The following is a 26,696-nucleotide window of genomic DNA, read 5'->3' on the forward strand; positions in this document are numbered from 1 at the left end:
ACAGGTAGAAAAATAGTGTTGGAGAGATGCAGTCATTCTTCTGCTTAATCACTTGTTTATGGAAAACCTGAAAGGAGAAAATATGATTAGGAAACAACGTACAATAAAAAGGATAATCATATCTACTAAAGAAATGTGGGGAGGTAACATATGATTTATTTACAGTAACAGAAGAGATAGGTGTTCTATGACAAAGAAGCAAGTGCGACGACCATCATTCCTATGGTGCCTGACTTGGAACTAATGCAAAATAAGTGCAAAAAGTTGGAAAGGTAGGAGTAGGTAAGAATTCCCAAGAAAAGTCCGGAATCCTCCTGTGAGCTTTGGCTAAATATGCTGTATGAAAAGTCTACATTACACTGTAGAATAAATTACATACAAAAGTGAGGCTGGACATCAGTAGAGCTTTAAGAAAAGCAAAGCAGATGAAGACAACAGATACACTGTTATCATATCAGCTGCTCTATGACAGGACCCTCCTTTATGGGTTCTATGGATAGGTTCGTTCTTTCCACCAATGAAAATTTGGCTTCTTTTTTTTCAAAGGTTTCTGCGTTATGGGATGGCCATGCACCTGTGACAATCTATGCTGTGATGCAGTAACTCAATTGTATGGGAGTGGTTTGCACCCACTGCTCATCAGGTTGGCTTCTCTCCACTTGTGATCGCCTTCCTACCAAAAAAAAAAAAAAAAAAAAAAATGAAGACTTAGCATCCCTACTGCAGACAAGTGGTGCATTAGTATACACTTCACTAACTTGCTGGTAACTCCAACAGTCAAAGATAGCTGGAAGAGCTGCCCACTTACATGGGGATGAAGGGAAGGTATTCTTGACCCATCAAGGATGACCCAAGCAGGCATACTACAAACAAATCTTATAGAAGATGCCTAACTCCTAGAACTGAGGAAGAAACAGCAACATTTTGAAAAAATGAAGCATAAAAAAATGTCTGCATGAAGACATTCTAAAGCATGCACTACAGGTCCCTATTTCTGGACAAGAGCTGGTTCTGATCGCAGCAAAGATCAATAGGTGAAGCCAGCCAGTTGGAAATAAAATGCATTTGTCAATCCACTAAGAAATGTCAAATTAGCGATTAAGATGCCTTCCTTTCCTGGACTCAGGGGAGATAGACCACTGAACCATCTCACTAACTTACTGCAACTGCTTCAAGGAACATCTAAATTGGTGGTGCATTTCCACGGTTGAAGGTCACTTTCTCCTCTAGTTCCTAAACCTGTGGAGCACTTCATTAACTTAATCAAAATAATTTTCCAAGGAGAAAAGAAATTGAGGTGGGGTAACCCACCCCAGAAAGGAGTTTAAAGACAGTGTCTGAAATTCTGCAATCCTCTTGCAGAGCTGCAGCTACTAAAAAGGAGTCTAACTTGAGGATGAACTCCCTAGATCAAAGTGGACTTCCAACACTGCTGGATTTGCAGATACAAAGGTGAAAAGGTAAGACTACTGAACGTAATTTCAAGCTGCACAGAAATTATGTTCTTTAAAGAGGATAGAGTAACAGTACTTCCAAGCAAATTCTCAACTATTGGTGAATATGGGCATTCTGAAGCAATGCAGATTGGTGGATATGGGCATCCTGAGGCAATGTAGAAATTGCCTCATTTTTACTGGCAACCAGTTAATTCTCAAACTGATACGGTATGTGAGAGATTTATTTACACAACGTCACTGGAGGCAAAGGTCACACATAAAAGTACTCCTAATGTCAAGGTTGTCAGTAGTACACATACTGCACCCATCACACACAATTCAAAGCAGACATATAGAACCACATACACTGAGGCACTTACATGTAACCTTCCTAAACCACAAAGACTCCTAGTCAAAGTACACATATGAAATACCCTCAGCAGCCCCAAATGCACTCTTTCAAGACAACACACACATCAACACATAGAGCTACATCTCATGGAGCCTCTACCTCTAAGCCCATAAGGCAAGTCACCCCACAATAGAACATTCTAGTCACTGGAGATTCCATTGTGAGACACACTAACGTCCCTCTCAGCAGGCTGAGCAAGGAGAAAGTTACGGTCAGCTGCTTATCAGTGGCTATGATCCGCCACATAACCCATGCACTCATCTCATTGGATCATAATTACCAATAGGACTCAGTCATAGTCCACATGGGAGTAAATGACCTGAGACGTACCTCCCTAGACTACATGAAGAGAGACATCACAGAACTTTCAGAATGTGTCTCAGGCTGGTATGAGCCTAGCATTGAGCAGCATTTTACCTTCTCCAAGGATGATGCCACAATATGAACAAAAAATGATTGACTTTAATAACTGGCTTGGTTTCTGGTGTCATTCTAAGGGGAAGCAATATTTGTCAGCATGGAAGGAGATGGTCAATAGACCATGCTGCTTTGCCAGGGATGGTCTGCACCTCTCCCGTCTAGGCTTTCGAATATCAGCTAAAACACTGTCTTCCCCCATAGTGCCTTTTTTTTAGGCAATGCCAAACAAAGTAATTCCAACACAGCAAATCAAAACCAAGAAAATCTAAAGGCATTACTGCTCAATGCTAGGAGCCTAAACAAAAAACTCCACTCCCTGGAAGCTCTCTTTACCCTAGAGAATGCTGATGTCTGTGCAGTCTCAGAGACATGGTTTAAGCCACGGACAGTACACCAACAGTGCAGGGTTATAATGTCTTTCAAATATTTAGACCAGCTACTTCACAGGCAGGGACTAAAGGTGGAGGTGTCTCTATTTACATCAAAAATAAATATATTTCAAGGCTGGTCAAACAGGACAATGCACTTGCGCTGCTCCATGTTCAAATCACCATAGGTAAAATCCAATACCATTTCCTTGCAAGCTATAGGTCCCCCTCTATGACCCAGGAAACCCACACCATGTATACAAACGTATTAGAAACACTAACCAGCCAGCCCAATGCCATATTCATGGGTGACTTTAATTACCCTACTATTAACTGGGAATCCTATACGACATCAAACGTACATGCACAGAGATTCCTGGATTTTTTAAACACAAACTCCCTGGACCAGATAGTCAAATACACCAACTAGGGGTGAAACCATACATGATCTGGTCCTCATTAATATGGGAGAGTACTGCACACCCCCTACTTTAATGCCTTCCCTGGTAAGGTCAGACCACAAAATGGTCTCCTCTGAAGTAAAAATAAAACCTGGACCCCCATCTTAACTGGGAATATTCAGGAACGATTCTAAGACTGCTATTAAGTGAGAACCTAGCAAAATTTCAAGCACCTATAAACCCTGAAAATACTTCTGCCTATGCAGAACTGTTCACAGAAACTCTGTACAAGTATGTTAATAGCTGTATAGAGGCAGCTGAACCCACCTGGAAGAAGTACAGAACTCAAAAAACAAGCCACGCTAGTGGAATCACAAAATCAGTTGGATGTATAACAAAAGGAAGAAAATCATGGCAAAAATTAGGAGGTGCAGCACCCAAGAAGGATAAAAGCATTCTCATTAAGCTAAACAAACAACTCAAAGGACAAATAAAGTCCACCAAAGCCAAATCTGAGGTAAGTTTGGCCCTCCCCCAAGCCAAGGACAACCACAAAGCATTACTTAGCTATGTCCGCAACCTCAAAGGCAATACACAATTGTGTGCAGAGCTCATTGTAAATGGAGCCACCTATACTGAGCCAGAAGATATAGCAAACCTCCTGGCTGATAAATTCAGCTCTAACATTACACATCTCTCCCCCTCAACCTTCCCGCACAAAATATCATCAAATATAACCCCCCCCCCACTATCACTAGGAAACATATCCTTAATGCACTCTCTAAGACTAAGAACACTGCATCAATGCGCCCAGACAATATTCCAGGATGCCTCCTAAATAGCATGAAACATGACCTATGAGGGCCTCTGGAATTACTATTTAACTGTAGCCTCCAAACAGGATTCATGCCTCATGAATGGAGAAAGACAACAGTCATCCCTCTGCACAAAGGTGGGCCATCTACAGACCCTGGAAACTAGAGACCCATAAGTCTCACTAGTCTTATATGTAAAGCCATGGATGGAATTATCATGGAGATGATCAATAGAGGTATAGCAAACCTCCACACATTGGACCCAACCCAGTTTGGTTTCGCAAAGGGCAGATCATGCCTACTCAACCTGGTGGACTTCTTTGAGAAGGTCACCAAAGCAATGGATGAGGGCAACATCGTTCACATTGCCTACCTTGACCTGGCCAAGGCATTTGACACAATACCCCACTCGGGCACTGTTGACAAACTCATGAGGTTAGGTACAAACCCGTATGTCACCCAGTGAATAGCCAACTGACTCACAGACAGGACCCAGGAAGTTTGAATTGCGGAGTCCACCTCTACAAAGAGGCCAGTCACAAGTGGAGTACCTCAGGGATCAGTCCTTAAACTGCTCCTTTATCGCATTTACTTCTCAGAAGTCAAGGCCAATGTCAGTGGTCTCTGGCTGACTAAATTTGCAGATGACTGCAAATTAGGAGCCGTCACTGAATCTCACACTGACATAAATGTTATCCAGGAGAGGCTGACACAGACAAACAACTGGTGTCAGAGTCACGGACTAAAACTAAATGCCAAGAAATGCATAATAGTATCCTTTGGAAAGTCATCCATCCCTGGTAACTATCATATTGACAACACACCCCCTACAGTTGACTCAGTAGTCAGGGACTTAGGGACACACACAGATAGTAATCTAGCCTTTGATCATCATGTGTCTACAGTGGTGAGGAAATTATTCTATGTTGCGCAACTTATAAACAGGCATGGCATCTAAGTCCAAGGAAGTCACTGTTCCACTTTATTTGGCATTCATCACACCTATCATTGAGTACAATGCCCCTTTTGGTATGTACCTAACCAGGCATATTCAACAAATGGAACGTCCACAGAGGGTACTCACTAAAAGAATACTGGGCGTAAGTAATCTCTCCTATGAAGACCACCTTAAAGCCCTATCCCTGTATTCTGTTTCCTACAGGCTGTTGAGGGGAGACCTATGCCTGGCATACAGGGCATTGTCAGACCCCACTCTGATGGACCTCCTGCATATCCACAAAACAAACAATACCAGAATTACCCATTCTAAACACTTAAACCTTGCCTGTGACATAAATAGGACCTGCTGGAGAGATAGGTATGCATCCCAGAGACTACCCTGTCTATGGAACAGGCTCCCCATCCATGTGAAGCAGAGTTCCTCCCTAATCCAATTCAAGTGCAACTTGGATAATTGGATGGGAAACTGGAAATTCATCCCTGGTTTGGCATCTATGTCTCTGATGTTAAGAGGTAATGTGTAAATGGTTCATCTCCCAGGCCCATGCTTACACTTATCAAGGGTATCAGAACTCGTCAGAGATTTGGGATGCATGGCTAGGCTTAAAAAGGCCCTTGTGGTCATTAGTCTAGTAAACGCCTATGAATTAGCCAGAGCTGAGACTCAATCCTTCTCTCCACTAGGAACAAAGGACAGAAGACAGTTCAGGAACCCTTGTGAAAAAACAATGTCTGAGCAAACAAGTATGGAAAACATCAAACACATCTGTAACTGAATGACTGGGATGGTACAGGGTACTGCACTATCCAAACTGAGGATGGTTTTCACAAGTCGTCTTCGACTTCTGAGCTTTATCTGTGTTCAAAAGACATGTCAACAAATGCAGGTTTTCAGTCTTTAGTATCATAATCAACTTTCAAGCAGTCCATAGAGCCGAAACATTTTTTAATGGTCTTGCAGATCTAGAACATTTAATAGAGCTGTTCACTCTGGACTTTTGAGGTTCATTTTGGGACAGGTTTGCTTGCTTGGATAATGGTGAAGACAAAACAGACATATTTTCTGCATTTAGGACCATTTTTTCAAATGGTCTAATGCGTCTTCATACCTCTATGTTTTTTCTTGTATCTGAGTCTATGGACTAGACATTTTTGTCTTTAAAGAGATGCTTTTGGTTTCTTCTGCACAACTGACCATCTCTTCCTTAAATCACACACAATCGTGGTTCAGGTGTTGGAGCAATTGCTACAGCTTCAGGCTAATGATCTTGCTAAGGCTGTTGTATTCTCACATTCTTTCATCTTTGCACTTTTGAAAATCTTCTACAGTGTGTATTACAGGTATACTTGCAATGCAGCTGATATAATATCTAATTTAACTCACTTTTACTGGGCTACATCACAAACATTGCAAAGCTGCTCCATTTTTATCTATTTATCCATCGGTTTTGGGTCCCTAAATGTGTATGTGTGTGTGTGTGTGTGTGTGTGTGTGTGTGTGTGTGTGTGTGTGTGTGTGTGTGTGTACCGATCAAGTCACGCAAACACATGTCTGTAACCCATTTCACTTCCATCCCACCCTAATTCCTCAGCCATCCACTGCATCAATGCATTTAAACTTTTTTTCTCCATTTCCTCTACTTATACCCACCACATCCCGTTACAGTAAATGCTCACTCTATCGAGCACATATATGTCGCTCTCTCTCTCCCTCCCCACTCACTCCCTCAGACATCATACCATCTCATTAACTACACATACCACCTGCTTTTACTCTCAATCTTATCTGCAGTACACTCCAACTCTTTGCTTACAGCAAACTGTCACACTAACTATGCACACCCACCTGTAGCAACCTTCACTCATACCTGCAGTCAATTCCAGTTCCTATAACACATCTCCTGTGTTACCTATTAAATATAAGCACCAACCAAGACTCTACATTTTATCTCCTTCACAGACTTTCTTCTCCTCCAACTCTACTTCTTCCTACAGTCACCTCTCCATTATTCTAACTCCAAGCATCTTTTACCTTCACTAACTGGCCCAGCTCTGCAACACGTTGCTCTTTACACCCATTTCTCTACTCTTAACCCAGCTCTCCACATTATTCCCTTATCAACTAATAACACCCCATCAGCTCACCACATTACTCTCTCTCTCTCATTTTTCTGTCACAAACATCTCCTCCATACACATCCATGCCTTCAGCCCTCAACACTTCTTTTTACTACTTCAGTCATCCCAGAAACTTACAAAACAACATATCAACACTTCCTCCACCTCCATGTCTCAGCAAAAAGAACACTACTGTATCACTACTTCACAACAGTTCACAATAACCTGTTACTTCTAACAAGTGGCGTCACTCACCCCAACCCTGGCCCTCAAATACCACTTAGCCTTATTCCCATAAAAAAACTCCCCACCATCCAATCCTAGGCACATCAACAATCTTAAACTATAGCTTTCAATATTCGGTGTATATATATATATATATATATACAACAAAGTCTCATCCCTACATACATGTATACTTGAATATTTTCTAAACATTCTCATATCAACAGAAACCCAGTTGAACTATCTACCCCAATGAAGAAATCTTACCCTCAAGGCACAGTATCCTTCAATTAAACCACCCATCTAAGCATGAAATGGCAAAACTATACTATTTGCAAACCATCTTCAAATCTATCCCCACCCGGTAACACCAGTTAAACGCCAAAACCCAGAAACTCAATGGCCGCAAAAAAACGTTTACATTATCGCCCATTACAAACTACTCAACCAGACTAGCAACATTCCAATCATTGAGGATACTCATTCCTGGGCTTACTGAAGCATTCACTATGAAATCCTCATATTTGGAGACAGAAATATTAACTTGGCTACTTGCCACCCATATTCCTCAGCTACCACTACATATATATCTGCCACTTTTCTATAGTCTCTACAACTTTACTCATAAGATTTAACAAATCTCCATGCAAAGAAACCATAACTTATTTGTTTCTAACAAACAAGCCCACTAATATTACCCAATAAGGTACTTTGTCTGACTGTCTAAGCAACCACCACCCCACGTTTGCCATTCACTGTCACTCTCCAACACCTAAAACTATAAAATTTAGCTATGCAAGAAACTACTCAAAGTTCAACAGAGAACAATTTTGCATCTATACAACTGGAATATTTTAAAAATCCTCCTCTCAGTGATGCTGTATTATATTTCAACCACATTTCTTTTTTCCAAAAATCTTTGACAATAATTTTAACAAATACATTGGAAATTACATAACCACAGTACTCAGGCATTCATGAGGGCAAAATCTTCTTCTTCTTCTTTTGGCTTTTCCCAGTTAGGGGTTGCCACAGGGGATCACCTGTCCGCTCATGATTGGCAGTGGAGTTTTACAGTGTCGAGTTGCCAGCCCGGCGCCCAACCTTCCACAGAAGGCACACACACACAAACACTCACACCTAAGGCCAATTTAGAGTGTCCAATCCACCATGAGGGCAAAATATTAAACAATATATGATTATAACAAATAAAATATAACAAACAACAGTTAAGAAGAAATAAACTATGTACAAGTATGCTAATTGCCCATATTAAGTATGGTATTTAACTTTGTATTATAAAATGAAGAAAAATTGAAAGGGGAAGAATCTGATGCACTTGTAAGCCCAGATAGAAAAGAAGTGGGTAAGTAAGGTATAGCACGACAAAAAAAAAAACTAAAGCCCAACCCCAAAGTCTTAACAGAAATTAGTAAATATTATTATGAAAATATATTTAACAAAGTGCCTCAACCACACCTTTCTAAACATTCTAACTGTACTAGCCCCACTGAGGCAGAAAGAGAGACAAATCCAACCCTGGCCCTTGGCTCTCCACCAAATATCTCAAGAAACAGTGAAACAAGGTCTGGATTTCCTGTTAAATCAACAAATTCCCATCAAACATATCAAGAAACCATGAGATAAGGCCTGGATTTCCTGGAAAACAAATTTATTTTATTTTTATTTCATTTATTTATTTTACGTTTGTTGACCGGGAAAGTCCGACTGGATGCATGCCCATTTTCATAGGAGGCCTGGGGAGAAAAGCTCCACGGTTAAATTTTAAGGAAAATATAAAGTGTATACAGAAGCATTCAAATTTACATAGTACCAAACTTAACATTGACTAGTAACATAGCATTGAAGCTTAAGATTTAACATATTGACATAGAATGAACACATCTTTTACAGTTTTAGGTTGAGGCATTACATAATGAACATTGTTAGCAGGGGTTGCATTTTTTGCTTTATACAGTTGACTTGTGAGCAAGTTAGCCACAGTAGGGAGTTTAGCAACAAAGAGAGCAAAGATTAGACACAGTATGGAGTACAGTAGCAGGAGAAGAGACAGAGATGGGAAATTGGATAACAGGTTAAGTAAGAAAAGCAGGAGGAGTAAAGCTTAAGTATAGACTAAGAGTAGAGGTGTAAAGATAAAAGTGTAGTGGATAGATAAGAGTGTGTCCTAGCAGTGACATATGGGTATTGACTAAGGGGTATGAATTAGAGGTGGAAATGGAAGAAAGCTAGAGAAGTTGCATTCTTTTGATAATGAAGCTGACGTTTGAGGGCAAGAGTAAGGAAAGAGGGTGGAAAATTCCTCTTGTCTCCAAACCAAACTCTTAGAAATACCATCAAAATCTTAGTCATTCTTGACAAGAAAAAATATTTCACTAACTGCCAACCCCACTCTAGCTCATCCAAAAGTTCTGGTCTGGCCTACCCCCAACTCTTTAAACTTCACAAACAATCCCAACTCAACCCACATCTCAACCAGCCAGTCTACCATACTGCCTACTCAAACTATCATTTTAACTCCGCCACCACTTTATCTAAAAGTACAGTTTTGTACCTACCATAAATGTAGATGTTCGAAGATCCACATTGCTGCAGTCCTTACATATGGGTAGTCCGCTGTCCTCGGTCGGCCCGAATATCAAAGTATTAGGCTGACGTTGGTCAAGGCGCTTAAGACTGACATCAGGACGTCAGGGTACAAATGCGCATGACCAACGTCATATCCTCAGTCTTTTCTTGCCCCAGATGTCAGAAGACCCTAAAAAGAAAGGCCAAAACCAAAAGACAGCAAAAAACAACCAACCACCCCTGCACTAATCATATTTACAAAATTTACCCTATTCACAACCCAAACCACACAACCGCCTCTAACTACAGAGGGGAAGGAGGGAGGGTAAATTGGACTGCAGCAATGTGGATCTTCGAACATCTACATTTATGGTAGGTACAAAACTGTACTATGTTCTTCATCTCACATTGCTGCAGTCCTTACATATGGGTAGAATCCCAAAGCAGAGGTAAGGGAGGATGGCAAAATTATAAAGCATTAGGAGCTGCCAAAATGCCCTGTAAAATTGCAGTGGTAAAACCAGCCCTAGATTTAGAGTAAAGTGGAAGGTGGTAATGCTTAGAGAAAGTATGCACTGAACTCCAAGTAGCTGCCTCCAAAATATCCTTAGTAGCCACCCCCCCTTAAAAAAGCTGTAGAAGTGGCAGTAGCCCTAGTGGAATGAGGCCTAATCCCAGCTGGAATCTCCTTACCATGATGGGAATAACAGAAAGCAATACAAAAACCAATCCACTTAGAAATAGTCTGTTTTGAAACAGGTTTGCCCTGAGAACCCAAAGCAAATGAAACAAACAACTGCTGAGACTGCCTGAACCCTTTAGTTCTGTTCAAATAATATCGTAACTGCCTGTGAATATCCAAAGTGTGTAAAATCTTTTCCCCTTTATTTTGGGGGTTTGCATAAAAAGTAGGCAAATGAATAGCTTGGTTTAAAGCCACACTAGAAACCACTTTAGGCATAAAGGAAGGATTAGTACAAAGATACCCTATCCTTATGGAAAATTAAGAAAGGCTCAACGCCATAAGGGCCTGTAATTCAGAAACCCTTCTTGCAGAGGTAATGGCCAACAAAAAAGCAGTCTTCCATGATAAATATTTCAACTCGGCAGTAGCTACAGGCTCAAAAGGTTGTAGAGTGAGTTTCTCCAACACAAAATTGAGATCCCAAGCAGAAGTAGGAGCTCTCGTGGGGTCTTATATTCTTTGCCCTCTAAGGAATTGCTTAAACAAAGGATGAGAAAACAATGGTGGGTCACAGTCATAGTGAGCAGAAATTGCTGCAGCATGAACCTTAATAGAGGAGAAGGACAAACCTTTGTCCAGTAACTCAGTAAGGTATTGAAGAGCCACACTTAAATTAGGCTTAGAAACATCAAAGTCCTTTGCTGTACTCCAAAATAAAAATCTCCTCCATTTATCTGCGTACACTTTCCTTGTACTAGGCCTTCTGGCCTCCAAAATAACATTCAAAACTTGTTGTGGAAGCTGAGACCCTCCAGGGTTTAAAACAGAATATGCCAGGCTGTTAGATGTAGAGAGTGAAGTTTGACATTGAGTAAATGACTGTTCTCCTGAGACAGCAGGTTCGGAATCGAAGGCAAGGGCCAAGGAGGCTCCCGTACCAGACTTCTCAGTAATGGGTACCAGTGCTGTCGAGGCAAATCTGGAGCTATTAAAATCATGTTTGGCTTGTCCTGTCTGACCTTCAGGAGTACCTTTGGGAGGAGAGGCAGAGGTGGAAAGGCATACACATGAAGATTGCTCCAATTGAATGAAAGAGCATCCACTTTCCAAGCTGTGGGATGAAACCTTTTTGTGCAAAACTTTGGCAGCTGGTAGTTTAGTGGAGAAGCGAACAGATCTATGTCTGGAGTTCCCCATAACACTGTCAATTTCTGAAATACATGAGGATGCAATTTCCACTCATGGGGATCCATAATTTGTCTGCTCAACACATCTGCTAAGGAGTTATGTGCTCCTGGCAGAAACCTTGCCTGAAGATTTAGCTGTACACTGAGAGCAGTCTCCCACAAAATCATTGCTTGTCTGCATAGAGGATAAGAATCCTTGCTTGTTGATGTACCACATGACAGTTGTGTTGTCTGTTAGAACCAACACCTGCCCTGGAAGAAGTAAATCCTTGAAAGCTATTAATGCAAACTGGACTGCTAACATCTCCTTCAAGTTGATATGTAGATGTTGAAGTCTGGCAGGCCGTGTCTTGTACCCATTTTCCATTCAGATGAGCTCCCCAAGCTTTGTCTGAGGCATCTGTCGTTAGAATCTGACTCGCCTCTGGCGGGTCACAGAGAGTCCCTTGTTTAGGTGACATTCCTGAGCCCACCACAAAAATTCCTTTCGAATGCAAGGTATTATCTGAATGACAGTGTCCATATCTTGGCAGTGCTGTGTCCATACATTTTGAGATACCATTGTAGCTTCCTCATATGCAGTTTGGCATTGGGAAGTACCAGAATACAAGATGCCATGAACCCCAAGGCTTGAAGGACTGTCCTTGCAGTCAGCCTGGACTGGAGACAAGTGATGGAAGTAAAGAAAGATTCTTTTGTTTGTCCGGGGTCAAAAGGCCATCTGGGATGCTGTATTCAGTCTCACACCCAGAAAGCACATGTCCTGAGAGGGTACTAGACTGGACTTTATTTCGTTCACAGAATACCCCAGGCATCTTAACACTGCTATCACATACTGTAAATGATGAAGAAGTTCGTCCTTTCCTTGAGCCAGAATCAGGCAATCGTCCAAATAAGGATAGATTTGTATTCCTCTTAGCCTGAAGAAAGCTATCACTGGAGCCAGAACCTTCGTGAACACTCTGGGCAGTAGATAAGCCAACGGGCAATGCAGAGAACTGATAATGAGAAGTCCCAGCCAGCAGCAGATACTTCCTGCAACTGAGCCTGATAGGAACATGAAGGTAAGCCTCCTTGAGATCCAGAGTCACCATCCAGTGATCTTTGCCCAGCAGAGGTAAAAGCTGTTGTAACGTCAACATTTTGAACATGGGAATGTCCAGATATGCGTTGAGGATAGATAAATCCAAAATTGGTCTCCATGTGTTCCCTTTCTTTGGTACTAGGAACTGGCGAGAATAAAATCCTAGGCCCACTTCTGGCAGAGGGACCGGTTGTATGGCCCCTATTTGAAGTAGCAGAGAAATGTGTTTGTGAGCCTCTAGTCTTTGCTGAGGAGGAACGTCCGGCATGCCTTTGAAAGGAGGCAAGGTATGGAAATAAAACTTATAACCTTGGTGTATGATATCCAATACCCATCTGTCTTGGGTAATCAAATTCCAATTTTCCTTGAAGAGTGCCAACCTTCCTCCCAAAGGTGCTGCCAGGCAAGAAGGATCTGGCAGCTGAAAAGGTAGGTCATTGGGCCTGTTTACGAAAGGACTGGCCTCTGCCCTCACCCGAAGATTGTGCAGGAGAACTCCCTGTTCTAGGTCTGAAAGAACTCTGAGCTCTGCCCCTACCACGTCTAGATCTACCCCTAGACTGAGAATCATAAGAAGGATACGTCCACCCCTTAGCAGGCCAATTCCTACTCAACTTCGGAGGCTGAACTTGCAAAAAATCTTTAACAGCCTGCAAAGACTTAGCCTTGTCTTCCAATTTCTTCAAGACTGACTCCACAGGTGAACCAAACAACACATCAGACTGTAAAGGAGCATCCAAAATCCTTGTCTTAACATGGTCAGATAAATTCTGATCCCTCAGCCAGGCGTGCCTGCGAAGAACTGAACCAGTGGCAGCCACCCTAGACGAGGCCTGTACAGCATCAAAACCACATTGCAAAGAATGCTTACCCACTTGTTCAGAAACATGCACCAAATCTTGTAATTCTTTACACTCAATGCCTTCTGCCAGGGCATCCACCTTAGACTTCAATTGAGAAAGAAGATAGTTTTGATATTTCAACATGTGAAACTGGCAATTCAAAGCCCTCATAGCTAAGGTAGAAGATGTATAGACTTTCTTTCCCCATCTATCCAAAGCTCTGGCCTCTTTATCTGGAGGAACCAGATTTTTTACAACAGAGGCCTTGACACCCTTAGGTCCCTGACTAACAGTTTCTGGGTCCGCCCTAGGACTCTTATAAAGATATTTATGAGCCTCAGGCACCCTGTAATACCTATCCGGTTTAACAGGAGCAGGAGGCAAAGAATCAGGATTAAGTGAAGCCTCTGCAAACACATCTTCCACAACATCCAGAACAGGGGGGTATAGCCAAAGGCCTATGCTGGGGTAAAAGCAAAAATTCCCTAAGCCTTTTCCTGGAATCAGAGAAGTCCTGACCTTCCCACTTAAAATGTTCCCTCATGGAATGAAGAGTCTCTGAAAAGAAAAATCCTCTGGAGGAGAAGCAGAAGGAGTCGAATCATCTGCATCAGAATCAGAATAAGGAGAGTACTCCTGCAAGTCTTCAGAAGACTCTAAAACATCGAAGGCTGCTCAAAACTCCCCAACTCTGGCTCCACCCTAGGCCTCTTATCAGGAGGGGGCAAAGAACCTCTAATCAAAGTAATCAAATCTTCTGCCATTTTAAGCATGTGCTTCTTGGGCACAGACCCTGCTGAACTAGGAGTGACACCAACAGAAGCTAAACCTGGCCTGCCTCTGGGAGAAGCCTTGGAAACAGAAGGAGAGGGCCTAACCACCCTAGGAAGGGAGGGAGTACAGTACCGTGAGAAGCCCCTTCAGCCTGACCTGCCTCCTGAGAGGCTACATCCTGCAATATCAAAGTCTCCCCCTGGGACTCCAAAGTAGCCTCCGTCAGAACCACCGGTTCCACTGACGCCTCTAAAGAACCGGCGTCCGGGCGGACGACTCATCTTGCCTGGGTTTAACTGCTTTGTCTTTGCGCTTTTTGAAGAAGCGGGCGGAGAATCAACGGCATATTATAATTGCACCGCTTCGAAGACCAGCCTAGCACAATCTAACCTTCGCAATAGTGCGCTTATTGAACCTAGCACAAAGCGACACCCAACAACGTCGTGCTCAGGCCCCAAACAAGGAATACACAAAGAATGATAATCCCTATGCGGTATCTGTTTCCCACAAGAAATACAGTTATTCACTTTTTCTGACATCCGGTAAACCACTGAGGCAAGAAAAACTAAAATATTCCCCACAACTTTGATTCGGTCTGAAACTCCGAACTCGAAAAATTTCAGAACGCCGACGGCACTTACCGCTGCTTCTGCATCGGACCATGCGGCAAAAAAGACTGAGGATATGACGTCGGTCATGCGCATTTGTACCCTGACGTCCTGATGTCAGTCTTAAGCGCCTTGACCGACGTCAGCCTAATACTTTGATATTCGGGCCGACCAAGGACAGCGGACTACCCATATGTAAGGACTGCAGCAATGTGAGATGAAGAACATCCTGGCTTTACTCCTACGAGGTTCTTATCCTAATTCCCGTTCTCAAACTCAGCTGAATAGTAAATGCTACCCTTAACTCTTGCTGACTTATTTGAAGCTAAAGATCCTGTGGGTTCTATTTTCCCTGCCCAAGTAAGAAGTCAGATGGAATTCCCAAACTGCAAGCAAAACATCTGATGGGTTGGCTACAAAAGACATGGCCTTTGTTGAGATCAGTGTGAACATCTACCATTTTAGGAACCAGTGAAAGCAGTCTGACAGCAGCAATAGAACCAGGAAGTCACAATGAATTTCTTTCTACTGGAAATTCACCATCTACTTTAACACTCTCACCCACAGGTATGCAAAAGGAACAGTGAAGATAATGGCTGTCATAAGACCCAAAAGTCACAGAAGGGTTTGCATTTGTACCCTGAATTGTGACCTCATTCAGATTTCCAAATCCAAACAAAAATGAAGTGTGCCCCACTATGCCCTAATAAAGAAAATCCTCTGTGGGGAAACTATGCAAGACTTGATAAGTTTGTAACAGCTTCTCAATGAAGCCTGTGACCACAGATAAACCCGAACAAGGGCTACTATCGGTGAGTCTCCTGACAGGGTCATCAGAAATCAGTCATTCAGGTAAGTTAACAAAATAATTTCGTACCCTGCAAGGCTTCCACCCCAGTGGCTAGCACCTTGCTAAACAGTCTTGTCATAAAGGACACACCAAATGCCAACATTCTCTACTAAAAATAAAACTCACTTGCAGCAAACCAAAGAAAACGATGATGCAACATCTTCCTTGCTAATAAATACTCCACTTACAGGAAACTCAAAGAGCAAATGATGGCAGGACCATCCACATGACAAGCAATCGTGCCAGGAGGGAATATGTGACCCATCAAGGAGGGGCCTCTCACAGATCAACTGATAAGGAAGGCATATCTGTTACATATATCAAGGACCCCCTCTTATGGGCTATGGTGGGCTGAATCCCAAGCAATAACTACCTAGGTGGAAGGAGCCAGAAGACATCCCAAAGACCATGTCCAGAAGGCAGAGTCCAAAAGCATATTTCCAAATGAAGACTCCAGGAGTCACTCGCATAGTAAAGTTTAGTGAAGATCTGTGCCAAAGACTAACTGGCTGTGGAGGAAATATCTGCAATGAAGATACTCATGAAATGAGCACTATTATCAGCCACCCCCCCTTACAGAGTGGGCTCTGAGCAAAGAATTTTCCAGTGAGTAGTGGCAGCCACCCCCTTGCAGAGTGGGCTTCAAAGACAGCATCTTCCAATCGGTAGCTGGCTGTCTAATAGCAAAAAAGAATGCAGCTGGCAATGAAGGCAAAGGGGGTCTGTTTGGCAAAAAATGGGGATATCAATGGACAAAGGCAGGAAGAAATATGGATCTGTCCTAAGCAGCCACTTGCTTAGCATCCTGATGATTGAGTAACAGCTGGCATCAAAACAGAGGGGCCTTGTTTACCCGCATATAGTGTAAACACTGTCATAACCCTAGCGTAAGGAAGTATTCCATTGCTCTCAAAGGTTGGGCAAGTAGTATTTCTTTGTTCTTCCAAAACACGGTAACCTTGGAATTAGTATATTTAGAGTTACATGGGTATGGATGCAGAGGGGGACTTGATGTCTTGCAAAAATACTTATTTTAACTTTTACATTGAATCAACAACGTTGCAGTACACACTTTTTAAATTTAAAATATGTAGAGCGTGGCATTATTTTCAAATTCATTTTCTTGTCATCCATCCCAGCAAATCCTTTTGAAAGAACAGATATAGCTCACTGCACAAAAAGGCCTAAAACACCAAGATCTTGAAAGCAAAGTGACAGCCACCAGAAACAGTGTTTTTGAAAACTAGCTTCAGTGGATCGTCAATTCTTACAATCAAGTTTACATCCCACAGAGCAAGGAAGGTTATTCAAAGGAGGACAAGCATACAGCAACTCCTTTTAGGAACCGATTCAGTAACCACAGCTGGGCCACAATCCTTGCTTCCATGAGGTCATGACTGAGTAGAAACAGCTGAAGCATATACACTAGTCATCATCACTGTAATGATCAACTCCCCTTTCTCCTGTTTTAAAATGGGGTCAGTGTGTCACATCAGCCATACAGTGCAGTTGTATGGGAACTTACCAGAACAATAGATTGTCCTACTAATCACTGTTGAGGTATTCCAAACGGCTAGATTATTTCCACCGATGTCCGGCCTGGGTATCAAAGCCTAAACCTTCTATAACCCATACATCTGATGTATGAACTCAGCCCGAGACTATAGGGGTACATAAGCAGACGTATGAAAAACTCCCTTATTAGCCTCAATAAAAAGTTGAGATACCTCATCAAATCCTTAAAAGCCAGCTATGAAGGCAGAATTGCTGCAGACACTATAAACAATAACAAAACCTTCTATAGCTATATCACGAACCTCCACGGCAATACCCAAATTTGTTCTGAGTTTCTGCACAATGGTACCTCCTATACTGAGCCAACAGATATTGCCAACATACTGGTCAACAGATTCAGTGCCAACTTTACCCCCCCCTAAAGGACCAATCATAATATCAGAAGAATGCCAGGCACCCAGCATTACTGCAGCACAGGTTAAAGCTGCATTATCCAAGGCCAAGAATACAGCTTCCATGGGACCTGATAATATCCCTGGCTGTGTTCTACATGAACTACAAAGCGAACTGGCACCACAACTGTGTGCTCTGCTCAGTCACAGCCTCACCTCAGACTTTGTCCCCACAGAATGGTGCAGTGCTACAGTCATCCCTCTCCAAAAAAGGAGGAGCAACTACAGACCCTGGGAATTATCGCCCCATGAGTCGGATATGTAAAGCTATGGAGCGCATCATCATGGACCTTATTAACAAAGATATAGGAAATCTCCAAACTCTAGACCCCACGCAATTTGGCATTGTGAAAGGGAGATCATGCCTGCTAAACCTGGTTGATTTCTTTGGGTCAGTCACCACGGGTGTGGATGAAGGTAAGGCAGGGCATACATCCTACCTCGATCTGGGCAAGGCCTTTGATACCATTCCTCACTCAGGAATTATCGATAAACTCACCAAACTAGGCATCAACCCCATTATATCACTAGGTGGTTTGCAAACTGGCTCTCAGACAGAACACACAGTGTGAAAGTAGCACACTCCAAGTCAGACTCCTGACCAGTCATGAGTGAAGTCCCACAAGGATCGGTCCTGGGTCCTCTCCTGTTTGGCATCTACTTCTCAGAAGTCCAGATCAACACAAAGGGACTCTGGCTGACTAAGTTCGCAAAGGAGTGCAAGCTGGGAGCCATTATTAACTCCCCAGGTGATGCAGACATCCTACAGAAAGGCCTCCCTAAGACTAATGACTGGTGTCGAATCCATGGCCTTAAGCTTAATGCCAAAAAACACGTGGTCATCCCCTTTGGTAAAAACTCAGTTCCCACTAATTAAGACATCAATGGGAGCTCACTGAACACTTGAGGCTTTATAAGAGATCTGAGGACGTAGGTTGACAGCAACTTCTCCTTCGACCACCACATTACCACTGTGGTCAGAAAGTCCTTCTATGTGGAACATCTCATTACCAAGGGTTTTGCATCCAGAAGAAAGAGGTCATCCTCTCTCTCTACTCTTCCCTCATTAGACCAATTATCAAATATAATGCCCCATCTGGCATGTACCTCACTAGACACCTGCAACAGCTGGAGAGGCCACAGAAGTACCTCACGAAGAGGATCCTAGGCATTAAACACATGTCCTACACAGACAGACTCAAAAGACTCCAGCTATTCCCAGTCTCAACTCGCCTACTTAGAGGCAATCTCTGCTCGGCTTACAAAGCCATGTCTGACCAAGCTCTGTTAGAAATGCTACATCTAAAGAAATCCCAATCCCTCCACACCACATGCTCCAGAGACCTCAACCTCATTACCACAATCAACAAAACATGCTGGAGGGACAGGTTCCTCACCAAGAGACTACCCATGCTCTGGAATAGACTTCCCATACATGTCAAGCAGAGAACCTCGCTGTCCCTCTTCAAAAGAAATCTTGATGAGTGGATGGATAATAGAAAGTTCACCCCGGGATCACTCCAGTGGCTCTACTTCATAGAGGTACTGGAAACTAACATCGGACAGCATTATGCCAGGGCACTTCTATGGGCTAGGCTTGTAAAGGCTCCAGGGTCATTAGCCAAGTACACACCTACGAACCTATGAGCATAAATCTTCAGACTATCTCCAAGCCAGCAATCTGAAGACATCTGGGAAGAAAGTAGTCAGCTAGAAAAAGGAAAAGCAGGAGATAAGAAGAGTCCCTCTTTGTCCTGCAGGCTGCCAGACAGGGAATATACAGATGAAAAAAAGGGGCAAAGGTGGACAAGAAGGAATACTGCAACAGTGATCAGTAGGACATTTACTGTTATTGTAAGTTTGTACACAACTGTACTATATTCCTAACTGACATCATTGTTGCAATATTCCAAACAGATGGGTGATTTAGAAAGTTTAAGGGAGTAAAAGGGTGGATGGCTTAAAACTGTGAGAACAGGCCAGAAATGACTGACGTAACAAAGTCGGTTCTTATCTTGGAAAAGGCGCCTACTCTGTAGTGCTTAGTAAACGTGTGTACTGATGACCAAGTAGCTGCTTCCAGGAATGCTCTGAAATATCCTCCCGTGCAGAAAGCTCCAGAAGAAGTCACTACTTTAGTAGAAAGGGCTGTTGGGAAAGATAGCAAGGATTTTTCATGGTAAGTGTAGCAAAAAGAAATGGACCTAAACATCTAGCTAGCAGTAGTTGCCTGGATACTAGCTGGTGTACTTGTCCATGAAAGAAATAGTTGGTCTGATTTGCGAACAGACTTAGTTTTGTCCAAGAAAAATCTGAGCAGACTGTGTACATCCAAGGAATGAGGAATTCTTTCTCCCCTGTTCCAAGAGTTGGGAAAGAAGGCGACTAGGTTGATAGCCTGATTGAGGGACATCTTATTTAGCACTTTAGGCATGAAAGAGGGACTGACCCTCAGGGACACTGTCTTTATAGAAGATTAGGAAAAGGAGAGTAGCCAAGAGTGTCTGAAGTTACGTGACCAATCTAGAAGTGAGAGTGCCAACAAAATGGCTTTCCAGGTGTAGAATTTTGGAGAGGAGGAAGCAGCTGACTCAGAGGGAGGCAGAGGGAGTTTTTCCAACACATACAAGGAAGTCACCAGTAAAATTCTTCTTTTCTTTTGGGGGGGGGGGGGTTAGTAAGACTTTTGGTAGCAGAGAAAGTGAAAGAAAGACAAAGAAACTTTCCTGTCCATTGGACAAACAAAGCATCCATCATCCAAGCCTAGGGACAAGGAATCCTTGTGGAGAACAAAGGGGGCTGTTTGTTGCTTTCTGAGACAAATAAGTCTATCTGTGGTTTGTATCACCTGCAGACTAAGTCTAGGAAGACCCATTTGTTGAGCATCCATTCATGGTGGTTTTGATGGATATGCTGAGGGAGTCTGCCAGGACATTGTCCTGGAAGGGTAATGTAAACTGCTTGAAGGGGCATGTTCTCCTTGATGGCCAGGCCCCAAGCAATCTGAGCCAACCGGAACAACTGGTAAGATACTGTTCATCCTTGCTTACTTATGTACAACATGACTATTGTGTTGCTTATGAATATTCTTAGAGGTTCTAGTTTCCATAGATAGGAAAAGATTTGCAACTCCTAAATGAAAGCTCTAATCTCTTTCAAAATGATGTGTCTTGCCTTGAGATCAGTTTGCCAATGACCCTGATCCTTAAGTCTCCACCCATGCCTCCCAAGCCTCATAAGAGGTGTCTTTGTGCAGTTCTTGACTTGCAGTCTGCACCCTGAAGGGCAGTTCTGGACTAAGGTTCATCTATTTCATCTGTGCCACACACCAAAGGATCTCCCCCTTGAGACAAGGTATGAGATACCTGTGTGCCGAGGGGGGGGGGGGTGAAAGTGTTGGGACCACCCATTTCTAGGTGCCACTTATTTTCTCATATGCAGCCTGGCAAATGGAAGCATAGGGATGGCTGCTGCCATGTAACATAGCGCTCTGAGAATCTTCCTTGCCAAGCAAGCCTGGAGAGGTAAGATGGATTTGAAGTAAGTTGTGAAGCGCTGCACCTTCTCTTAGGGCAAGAATGCCTGCATGATCTCTGTGTCTAATCTGCCACCCACGAAAACTAGGTCCTGAGTGAGCTGTAGGGAACTTTTTGAAACTGACCATGAATCCCAGTTGCAGGACAAGGTTGAGAGTGAACTTCAGGTGCAGCAATAAGGTCTGAAGTGATGAAGCCTGTATAAACAAATTATCCTGGCAGAGGAATATTTGTATTCCCTGGAGTCCTGCAAAATAACATAATTGGAGCTAAGTACCTTATGAAAACTCTGGGGCCCACAGAAACCCCAAAAGGCAAAGCAGAAAATTGAAAATGAGATGAGCCAGTAGAGAATCCCAGGAATTACCTGCAAGACTGGTGTATGGGAATATGCAGGAAAGTGTCTTTCAAGTTCAAAGATACTAGAAAGGCATTTGGAAGGATAAAAGTAAGAAAGACATAAAGAGACAGCATTTTGAAAGTGGGTACCTTGAGGAACTGAGAACGGTCCAGTATGGGTCGACACTGTCCTCCTTTTCTTGGCACCAGGAACAACCTGGAGTAAAATCCTCTTCCTAACAAAATGAGACGGGACTGGCTCTAAGGTGCCTTGGGAAAGTAAGTCCTGTAGGATGGAAGGGAGAGGATGCAAATGTCTGCATGGAGGAGGGTGAATGCCTCTGAAGGGAGACGGCTCCTTCCAAGACATTCCTTAACCTTGTTTGATGATGGTGAGCATCCACTTGTCTGTAGTGATCTTTCACAGTTTGAAATCAAGAGAGTGAGGCTTTTGGAGAGGGGGTAGGTGGGATCAAGGTGGAGGAAAGAGGAGATAGTCACACACATCATCTGCGAAGGGAGGCCTCCTAGATCTGGGTTTCCTTTCAATCTTTTCTGGAAATTTCTTTCAGGTACCGTCTTTAGTTTCTGAGAAAGACTATGCTGTCTTCTGAAAAAAGAAGTGGACTTGGTAGGTTAATTTCTCTGATAACTGGACACAGCTGTAAGTAGAATTAGTCTGTAGTCCTTCATACCTTTGCCATGTTCTTGCAAGGTCTTGAGTAAACTAGTTGTCTTGGATCTGAATAGAAGGTCCCTATCAAGAGGGACTCTAGGAGCTTTAGCTCAAATTCTTCCAGGAGAGGCTGACTATATAACCTGGCATACCTCCTAATAACCAAGCCAGTAGTAGCTTCTCTGGCAGAGGCATCAACAGCATCATAGCAGCAATTTATGCTATGTCTAGTCACCTGAGTGACTTGAGTTACCAAAGACAAAAATCTGTTTTCTGGAGTCTGACCCTACCACGTTGACAACCTTATTTAGGTTGCCAAGGATAGACAAAACATACTTGGTTATCTGGGTCAGGTAACCGATGTCTCTGAAGGCCAGGGTAGAGAAGGCACAGACCTTTTCCCCACCTGTCCATGGCCCTACTGTCTTTGTCTGAAGATAAGGCATTGGGATTTGGAAGCATCTTAGAAGGCTTATCTGTGGCTAAGGAGACTGCAGAAGCATCAGCAACCAGATTCTTGAACAAAAACTTAAATCCATCTGGAACTCTGTAGAACCTACTGGGTCTCAAGGGGGCTGGAGGATGTGAGTCTGAAGCAGAGTACATGGATGTGAAAGTATCAAGAAAGGATAGAAGAAGAGGCTAGTGTGCCCGCTTCTAAAAGGCTGTAGTATCTTTTCTGGACATCAGAGAGTTTCTGACTCCCACTCAAAATGTTTCATCATGCTCACAATGACCTCTCTGAATGATGCCTCTTACACAGGGGAATCAGGGGGAAAAGGAGTCCTGATCGTCTGAGGGCATCTGTCCAGCTGAGTGAATTTGAGAGAAGTATGCTAAGCAATGACCATCTGAACCTAAATCCGCCTCCTCATCCTCAAAGGAAATCTCCATAGTAATCTTCTGTGGAGTGGGTGAAGGGGCTGAAAAGGAAGGCGGTTTAAGGGTCATAAAGGCATTGAAAAGCCTCTGAGGAAAAGTCCATCCACTCCTACTCCCAAGAAGTTAGGGGAGGGGGGGGGCCTTTTTAGTCTTCTGCCATTTTATCTTAGGGGTGACATGTGCATGGACCATGAATGGAGGCTCTGACGTACTTCAATCGGAGAACCCAAGATGTTTTCCCATACTAAAATCTGAGAGGTACCTTCCAGGCCTTCTAAGATAACAATCCACAGTTGTCTATAGTAGCAGCAGTCACTCAGGGCATGAGGTCCTCAAATGCCATACCGGCCTCCAATGGGGTCGTGATAGAGGGCGTCTCAGGAAGAGTTGGACATATTGTAGGTTCTGTGACCTCAGTGGGTATGCTGGAATCCAACTGAGCAGACTGAACATCAGGCCTAGGCCTCTTGAGTTTTTTCCCCTCTGGAGCACAGGGTATGTCAGGACTGGATTGGTCCACCATCTTAGACTGGGCCAAGTGCTTCAGAAGTTGAGTTTCTAAGAATGCATTACGTGATGACAAATGAGATCACAAAGGTCTTTGGTATGAATGACTGGCAAATGGAACAAGATTTTTAGTCGTGCTCTGTGTCTATGTAGAAAAGGCACTGGAAACGGAGGTCTTTGAAGGGTAACTGCTTACAGCACTCACACTTTCCCTTCCTAGCTGACATAATAAAATCACAGATAAACAGTATAAACCAAAAAGGAAAGCCTCCCAACATAGCGCTTAAAGCTTACAGCACAAATGACTGTGTGAAGATCAGACCATCTAGTGCGAGACCTGAACTAGGACTGGTGACAAGATACTGTGGATTTACACTCATACATATGCTTATATAACCCTATGATCATGGGCTGAAGTAATACATTGGACTGTGGAAGCTTTAGGCTTTTGTATCCTGTCTGGGCATCAGTGGCAATAACCTATTTGTTTGGAATACTGCAACAGTGACTTCAGTTAGGATATCCACCTCACTTGATTCCAAGCCACTATCTTACCTTCTTTGACAGTTATGCCCAAATTTCACAGGTCTTCTTTCAAGCAATGCATCCATCTCTGGATATCCTTACTTGCTGCTTTTTTTTTCTCTCCTCTCTCCCAAATCTGCTTTACCAAATCATTTCTTGCTTTCCTGCACATGTGACTGAACTACCATAACCTGATCTCCTTGCGTTCACCAGCAATTGGGACAACACAGGCTTTTACTCTGATACTGTCATTCCTTCATCTGTCCCACAATATCCATTCTACTACCCCATCCCAGGCATTCATCTCCACCATCTCAAGATTCCTCAGCTGCTTTGCCTTCATTGTCTAGGGTTTATGTGTCAAAGACGAGCACTGATTGCACCACTGTTTTGTATACCTTACTTTTCAGCTACTTTGGTATCCTTCTGCCACACATTATCCCTAACATTTTCTGCCAGTTGGCTTCAGCACCTCTGACTCTAGCTTTGAGCTCCTCATTAAGAATTCTCCCTAACTGAAGCTGTTAACCTGCTGCACTATTTTCCCTTCTATCTCAATTTTCAGCTTCTGCAGATTTCCACCATTTACCACTATCTTTGTCTGTGCTAAGTTTCAACCCACATGCCCTCAGTTTTGCAATCAAGTCCTCTGTAGCTTACTGATGTTCCTGTCTCGAATTTGCACATAGTGTCATGTTACCTGCATATAGCAGCTTTGTTGAGTTGTCTCTTCCAAGCTGTTTACTGATGCCTATTACCAGCATGAAAAGAAGCATGTTCAGAGCTGAACTCCGAGGCGCAGACTCTCCCACTGGGAACTCCCTCTATGAGTGCAAATACCATTCATACTTGTGCAATTAGGTTCTTAAACATAGCCTAAACTAATTCTACCAGTGCTTCCATGATTTCAAACCATCACAGAAATGGCATGTAGAACAGTCACACTACAGAGGTATACAAGACAGGTATGGGAGAACACAGAAAAAAAACTACAGACACACAAGACATGCAAGAGAAAGCCATGGGGATTAGAGCCTGAGGCAGACAGACTCAAACAAACAAACCTAAAGAAACACAAGAGAAAGTCATGGGGATTACCGAGCCTGAGGCAGACAACTCAACTCCAAAGAAACACACAAGAGAGTGCCATGGGGATATGAGTAGAATGAACAGAGGAGGAAAGAGAAAAAAAGAAAATAAAGAAAAAAAAAAGAAAAGAAGAAATAAATAAAAAAGAGGAACAGAGCTAAGTAGTAGAAGTATCAAGAATTAGGGTTATTATTCTTCAGATGAAATATGAAGTTCTGGTGACAGGCAGCAGCTGGTGCTTCAGTGTCCTAAAGTAGGACTAAGCCTAGATCACAATCATGATACAAAATCCAGCTGATCTCACTTCCTGTAGATACTCAATGTAATGAACAAGGAATCTGAGGTGGATGGATGGTGGCCTGAACCAGAATGGCTTCAGTCTTAGCCAGGTTGAGTTTTGAATAATATGTGCACATCCATTCAAGATTCACATTGAGGAGGTTTTCCAGGGTTGAGTGATCTAGCATACTTTCTGGAGAGAAACACTAAGTACAGTTAAACATAATCAGCATAAAGTTAAAGAAAGATGCTTTTACTTACCAGGACCACCTTGAGTGGCACCATATATATAGGATAACAAAAAAAGGTGGAGCCAAAATTGTAGCCTGGGGAACATCACATTCCAGCTGGAAGAATCCTGAATTCAGACCACCTGACACATGTAAGGTACACACACAGAGGTGAGAGGCAAACCAATTAAGGACTGTGCTCAATAACCCACAATGTAAACACAGGTGTTTGATCAAGATGCTATAATCCACCATGTCAAACGACATAGGGTGACCAATTAACAATAAAGTATTTACATTAATCTCTCCCCATCAACATATGTCTACCTATTCTACAGTATGTAGATGCAGACTTCATGCTTTGGTCTAAAACCAGACTGGTAAAGATCCAACAACCTATGAGATGTTAAATGTGAGTACAGTTGGACAGAAACCAACCTCTTGACTACCTTTGAAATAGACAGAAGGTTCAAGAATAGACCATCATTTTCCACAGGCTTTCATACGGAAGGTTACCTTCTTGGGCATCTGTGTAATCTATGCCTGTTTCAGTACCAAAAGAGGAATGAACAATTGAAGTTAGCAAGTCAAGGCAAGATCTCTACAGCCTCATAGGGGGGTTCCTATTAGATGATCTTTTGCTTGGCCGCTTCCATTACTTTGCCGTTTTCGGCACTGTAGTGCGATCTCGGAGTTGGTGTATTTAAGTAGGGGGGGGGGTGAAGCCCTCCACTTTATGTATTATTTCATATTTTTTTTGGAACAGCGATTTTTTTCCCTTGGAAAAAAAAATCGCTGTTCTGAGCTTTTGAGATTGTAAGCTTTCGCTTACATGAGGCTGATTATTCATCATTTGCTTTTTTTAAGCGGTCGATGATATAATATGGACCCT

General features: G+C 42.9%; 1 protein-coding gene across 1 annotated transcript in view; it reads right to left on the reverse strand.

The window, feature by feature from the left end:
• Nucleotides 1-26,696, reverse strand: part of OSBPL8 (oxysterol binding protein like 8) — a 3,324,100-nt gene that overhangs the window by 159,751 nt on the left and 3,137,653 nt on the right. The window lies entirely within an intron of this gene.

Source organism: Protopterus annectens, chromosome 11.part0 (assembly GCF_019279795.1).
Source record: "Protopterus annectens isolate FY-2018-M chromosome 11.part0, PAN1.0, whole genome shotgun sequence".
Classification (NCBI taxonomy): Eukaryota; Metazoa; Chordata; order Ceratodontiformes; family Protopteridae; genus Protopterus; species Protopterus annectens.